Genomic DNA, 6,381 nt, shown 5'->3' with positions numbered 1-6,381 from the left:
GTTCAAGTAATGATGCTGCAAAAGGCTGCCCTTTAGCTAAAAACAGTTCATGCAGAGCACTGACCACAGCTTCCTCCTCCTGCTGAGACTATTCACACACACACACACACACACACACACACACACACACACACAAAACTTTATTTTATATTTTTACTCTGGCAGAGAAGGGTATAGTGAATCTGGCCAGTTTCAGGGACTTTGCATTTTTTACTTTCGTTGCTTTTATTTTTTTAAGATTTGTTTATTTATTATTTACACAGTATTCTGCCTGAATGTGTGCCTAATGGCCAAAAGAGGGCACCAGATCCCATTATAGATGGTATGAGCTACCATGTGGTTACTGGGAATTGGACTCAGGACCTTTGGAAGAACAGCCAGTGATATTAGCCCCTGAGCCATCTCTCTGGCCCGAGACTATTTTCTTATGGAGACCCCCCACACTGATATTAGCTGATCATTTGTTGTTGTATTGCATTAATTTGTACTATGTTATATCTTTTAGTAAAGCTGCAATTAATCCTAAACAGCTGTATAATCAAATCACCACACAGAGACTGGGATTTATTTAATTAACCTAGATCACAAGGCTGGGCAATAGTTATTCCATCCTAAACCTCCAAGCCCACATAGTTTCCTACCATTCAGATTCAACCATTATACTTACTTTTAACTCTCTTCTCCCCAGGTTGCTTCAGTTATGTGTTTCACATAGCAAGCCAGAACAGATAGATGATAGAGAGATAGAGAGATAGAGAGATAGATAGATAGATAGATAGATAAGATAAGATAGATGTATAGGGATGTATGTGTCTATATTCTATTACTTCATTCTTTTAGAGAATCCTGATTCATATACAATAGAAGGTCCACCACAGTTCGGGTTAATAAGTATAGCTAATTTTACTCTGACAAAGGATGAGATCAGGACACTGAGGATTACTCTTCCTGATCTCAGCAGAATGTATATCTCCTGTTAGATGGTTTTCTCAAAGTTGTATTTCTGTGTTCACATCTACAATTAAGGAACTATTTGTACTGTTAATAGTATGTAATATTAGAATCTCACCTCTTACTTTTTTCTGTAAATGACTTTTATAGACTTATCACAAGTCTTGGAGGTTGGTAGAACAGCCGTTATTTGCCCCATTTAGAGAGTTTATTTATTGTGTTTGAGACTGTTGACTACATAAACACTTCAGTAGTGATATTCCCAAGAAAAGCACGAGGGTAAATAGGATTTTCTTTCCTCAAGTTTCCTGAAATCTAATCATAAATCCTGAGTGACTTTAAGTATGATAACTTTAAATGGCCCTGTAGCTTAGAAATGGCTGCTGTCATGAGTAACTGTGTTACTTCACATATGCTAAGAGCATAAGGTGATGGATTTGTAACTCACAAGAGGCATCTACAGTATACAGAACAGATAAAGAGTAGCATGTCAGCATCCTCTCTGAAATGCAGAACTACAAAGAAGATGGTCTTTCCTATGAAAGATGGTCTTTCCATGTGCAAATGAACATGGTTATTTAATTGCAAACTAAAATTTCCCTTTACTTTATAGAGTATATGCAGAATGTCTTAGTTACTTTTCTAATGTTGTGATAGAACACCATAACCAAGGAAGGTCTCATTTGGGCTCACAGTTCCAGATGGGTAAGAGTCCAATCATGAGGAAGCAGCGGGAGCAGCACATATTGAGAGCTCACATATTGAATCAAAAACACAAGGCAAAGAAAGCCAAACTTGAAATGGTGCGAGTCATTAAACTTTCAAAGCCTGTGTCCAGTGGCATACTTCTGCCAACAAGACCACACTTCCTATGCCTCACAAACCATGCCACCAACTACAGATTAAATATTCAATGTCTGAGACATTTGAATGGAGAATATCCCATTCAAAGAGAACAGCTCATCTTCACTCTGGTAACTCCAAGTAAAACTCAGTGTCTTTTCTTTGTGCTCATTTTATTAATATATCCTTGACTCTCAAGAAAATAACAGTTAAAGCTGATGCATTGAAATGAGGCTTTGATAATAGATTCATGAGCTGGATTCTAATATATAGTAACTAATCGTGAATTGTAGGCAAGCATTTGTTGCTAATCTTATTTGATAAGTTCAGAACAAGTAAATTTTGTCAGTTCACAACTAAAAGCAATTCCTTTCTTATTTCTATGAGTAGGCAAAGAAACGGTCCTTGTTTATTGAGTAGAATGATAGAATCGCATTTTGGCATCATAGGAAGTAAGCTGATGGGAAATAGGAGAAAGGCCACACGGGTAAGAAAAGCCATGAGTTTTCACCACATAACTAAAATGTAAAAGAAAGTTCTCCTAGGAATTCATGGGTCACTTGGTCCAACAATAGTGATTTATTTTCCATTCAGCAAGTATTCTAAACTTTGGGGATAGAGGGAGCTTTATGACATATGACTCTCAGCACCAGCTGTGACAGGGGAAAATGGCTGTTGATAGAATAGTTCTGACTCAGATAATAAGATCCTTAGCTGGCTGCATCTAACAGCTTCACGGGAAATTTTAGGATGGAAGTCAGCCAACAAGCCAATCTTCATTTGCTATTTCCTTTTGGTTAGCATTCAATACTTAGAATTCTTATATATATATATTTAAACAAAATGCAATGGATTTGTTTATTTCACAGGAGACCCCACTCCCCAATTTATATTTCAAACCCAGTCAAAAGATTTAAAATAGCTGCTTTTTTTTTGCTGGCATATTCCATTCTAACTCCATCTTTGTTGTTTTATGCTGGAGATTATGTTATGATTACCAAGAGCAGAATAACCAATCAACTGGATCCACTTGGGAGATGAGGGGAGAAGAAGACCGGCAAGGAGACCCGAGTTTCTATGGAGAAGGGATTGCTATAATAGAGGAGGGGTAGCAATAGCAAGACACAGAGGTGTTCTGACTATGAGTAAGTCACAGTCAGTTCCATGCTCTAAAAAGTAATTGATTTCTGATGACAATACAAAAAACAGATTGGAAGGGTAAGCAGTAAAATTAGCTCTAGATGGTTGCTCTAAGGAGAAGAAATGCTGAGAGACTAAACTAAGACAGTGGCTTTGAAGATAGAGGAGGGAAACGTTTGATATGTGCACACCAGATCCAGTGTCTCAATAGTGTTCTTCATAGCATCTTGTTTTCCTTTAGTGCAGGATTCACTCCAGGCTCTCATTTGTATGTGATTATGTTTCCCTAGTCTGCTGCAACCTTGAACAGTGCATTAGCATTTTCATGATCTTTGATGACACTGACAGTTTTAAAAAGCACGACGAGTCAGTTATGTTATAGATAGTTCCTTAGCCTTGGTTCATCTGATGTTTCCTTGTTAATCAGTTCAGATCATGCACATCCAGATGGAATACCACATCAGCAATCGGTGGCCACATAATGCGACCACATGTGGCCACATGATGTGACCTCATTGGATGTGTAAACCTTGATTATCCAGTCAGGAAGTTGTCTGGTTTCTCCACTGTGGAGTTTCTATTTTCTTTGTTAGCATAAGCAGTGTGTAGAGAAATGCTTTGAGGTCCTGTAAATGTTCGGCTCATCAGCAAGTTTCTCTGCCTGGATTTAGCATTGTCAGTCGATGCTTATTCAGATCAGTCTTTCCCATAGGTTCACTGAATTGTGGTCTTGCAGATACACCATCCACCACAACGTCCATTTTTAGCTGGACACATTTCTACCCATCTTAGTCTGTTGTGCTGCTGAAACAGAGCACCTGGGTCTGGGTTACTTAGAAAATACATTCATTTCCCACAGCTCTGGAGCCTGTAAAGTATGGCGTTAAGAGGCTGACACCTGGTGAGGGAGGATGCTGAACTACCCTTATATTGAAGTCCCCTGTTACTCCATCTCGCTCCCCTGTAGTGGCAGTTAGGTCATTTGTGAAGGCAGGCCCCTTCTCTAAGTCCTCCTGCCAGTTTCATTTCCAACATACGAATCTGGAAGACATTCAAACCACTGCATTATGTGAAACAAGGGTCTAAGTATCTGAGTGCACTTGTGGCTTTGTGACTAAATTCCAATGCTATTTGTGAGACTTCTAAGAAATCCCCTTAAAAGCATGGAGTTCCATCTGCACATGGTAGCTCAGGTCTGTATTCACAGCACTGGGGAAACTAAGGCAGCTAGATCATATACACAAACACACACACACACACATATGTACAAGATAAATAGGAGAGTTTGTCTCTGTTTTCAATAATAGAGAAGGTTCCTTTTGCTTCATATTTTCCCTAGAACTTAATATTACCATTTTTAAAAATTTAGCTTTTGATGTTACATGATAGGTAATTGACCCTTAGTCAGTTGAAATTGAACTCTGGGTTTTTAATTTGGATCTTCTGAGCTAGCAAATGTGGTATGAGACATCTTTACAGTCTGGGAACCTCAGCTATGAGATCACAGTCGGCATCCTACACTGTACAGTGCTTCTGTTTTCTACATACAGATGTTTGATAAGTTACATGACTTGTTCTGTACCTCACTATCAAACAGGCTTTGTGTGAGACATTTTTAACCAACCATCATGATAATCTCACATAGGTCTGAGAATGCATAAGATGAATCTGGCTAAGCTATGGTGTCTAGCAGGTTGAAAATGTTAATTTGGGCTTACACTTTTGGGGACATGATACCTGTAAGCATGTCTGAAGCAGCACCTGCCCAGCAACATGTCCTTTTATCGCATGTCCCGCTGCATGTGTGCCCTGCTAAGTGCACTGAGGGTTTCCCTGTCTGTCTGTTTGCCCGTTGCGCCTGCTCTTTGCAAGGAGTGTCTGTTCAAATTTTTAGTTTGTTTTAAAGATGCCACTGTGCTCTTATTATTGGATTATGAGAGTCTTAAATTTTTTTGTAATTTTTGTTTGTGAGTGCTTTGTCTTCATGTATTCATGGGCACCACATGCATGCCTGGTGCTCACAGAGATCAGAAAAGGGCATTAGATAGTCTGAAACTGGAGCTACAGATATTTGTGAGCCATCATGTGTTGCTAAAGCAACAAGCGTTCTTAACCACTGAGCCATCGCTGCAGCCCTGGATTGCAAGAGTCCATATAATAATAATTACACATTCAGAATTATTATTTTCATAAAACAGGCATTTTTCAAACATTTTCCTCAAGTCTGTGGATTGCTTTTTTGTTTTGTCTAGTGTCTTTTGAAGATGTTTGACAATTTGATGAAGTCCAATTAATTCCTCTTTTTATGATTCATACTTTCACAACCTATCTCAAAAATCATTGCCTAATTCCAGGATCTCTGATTGTCTCTAAAAGGCTTGTGGCTTTGTGTTGTACATTTAGGCTATTGGTGCCTTAGATTTTATATGCAAAAGAGGGTAGAAGATTAGAAAATGTTTCTATTGAGATAGACAGAGCAATTGAAGAGATACAATGTAGTGTGGTTGATTGCAAGAGAAGCAGAAAGATTAGAACAGACATTTACCAGGAGAAAAATTAATCCCTCCTCACACTGAACCAAAAAGGGAAAAAATATAGTAAAAGAGTAGAAAGTTAAATGGTGTCCCACTGCCAAAAATATTCTGATAAAGAGAAGGAACAGGCTGAGAAAGAGGTTGGAGAAGAATAATAACAAATAAATGGAACGTAGATGATGTTAGAGACAGAAAGTCTGGGAACCCTGGAGCTGTAACCATTCCAGCTGCAAAGACGCTTTCCTTAGTCATGTGCATCAATGTCTTTAGCACGGCAGTGATGAAGCCCAGCAGAAGTCAGGACTGAGAGTAAGCCAAGGAGTGAGGATACTCAGAGACTGCTGAGAGGTTTCAGACCTAGTGAGTGAGTGAAGGAAGCAAGGAGAGAAGGAACTAATGCAGCAGGATCAGGAAGCACTGTGGGAACTCAAGGACCAAGTAACGATCAAGGGCAAACCTCCAATCCAGTGAGTAATCTGTGCTTTTGATGCACAGGATCAAATTACATCAATCTACGTGTTTATGTGCATTTGGTCACAAATAAAATAAGTTAGTATATGTAAATAAATGTGACTTGAAGAACAGAGATTAGTTTGGGCATATTTCTTTCAAAACAAGTAACCCAGAAGTAGGAAGCTCTGTGGGTAGTTAAATAAATGCATACAATTGCTATATACCATATATTATAGTCTATCAGGGTTCTGGAACAATACATTTGCTATTGTCTAGATTCACTTTCACTATTACAAAATGGCCATGAAAATGCTAAGCATTGTATCTTTAAAAAAATTAGATGTATTTATTTATTCTTCCACATAGTAGAAGAATTCAAGGGGCAATTCCTCCTGCCTCTCTCTTTCCCTTAACAGGAGAAATATTTTCCCAGATATCTCTGCACTGAGTTTTCTCAGTT

This window comes from Psammomys obesus, unplaced genomic scaffold, assembly GCF_907164565.1.
Source record: "Psammomys obesus unplaced genomic scaffold, mPsaObe1.curated_primary_1811, whole genome shotgun sequence".
NCBI classification, from domain to species: Eukaryota; Metazoa; Chordata; class Mammalia; order Rodentia; family Muridae; genus Psammomys; species Psammomys obesus.
The sequence above is the reverse complement of the archived record's forward strand: the minus strand, read 5'-3'. Positions refer to the sequence as shown.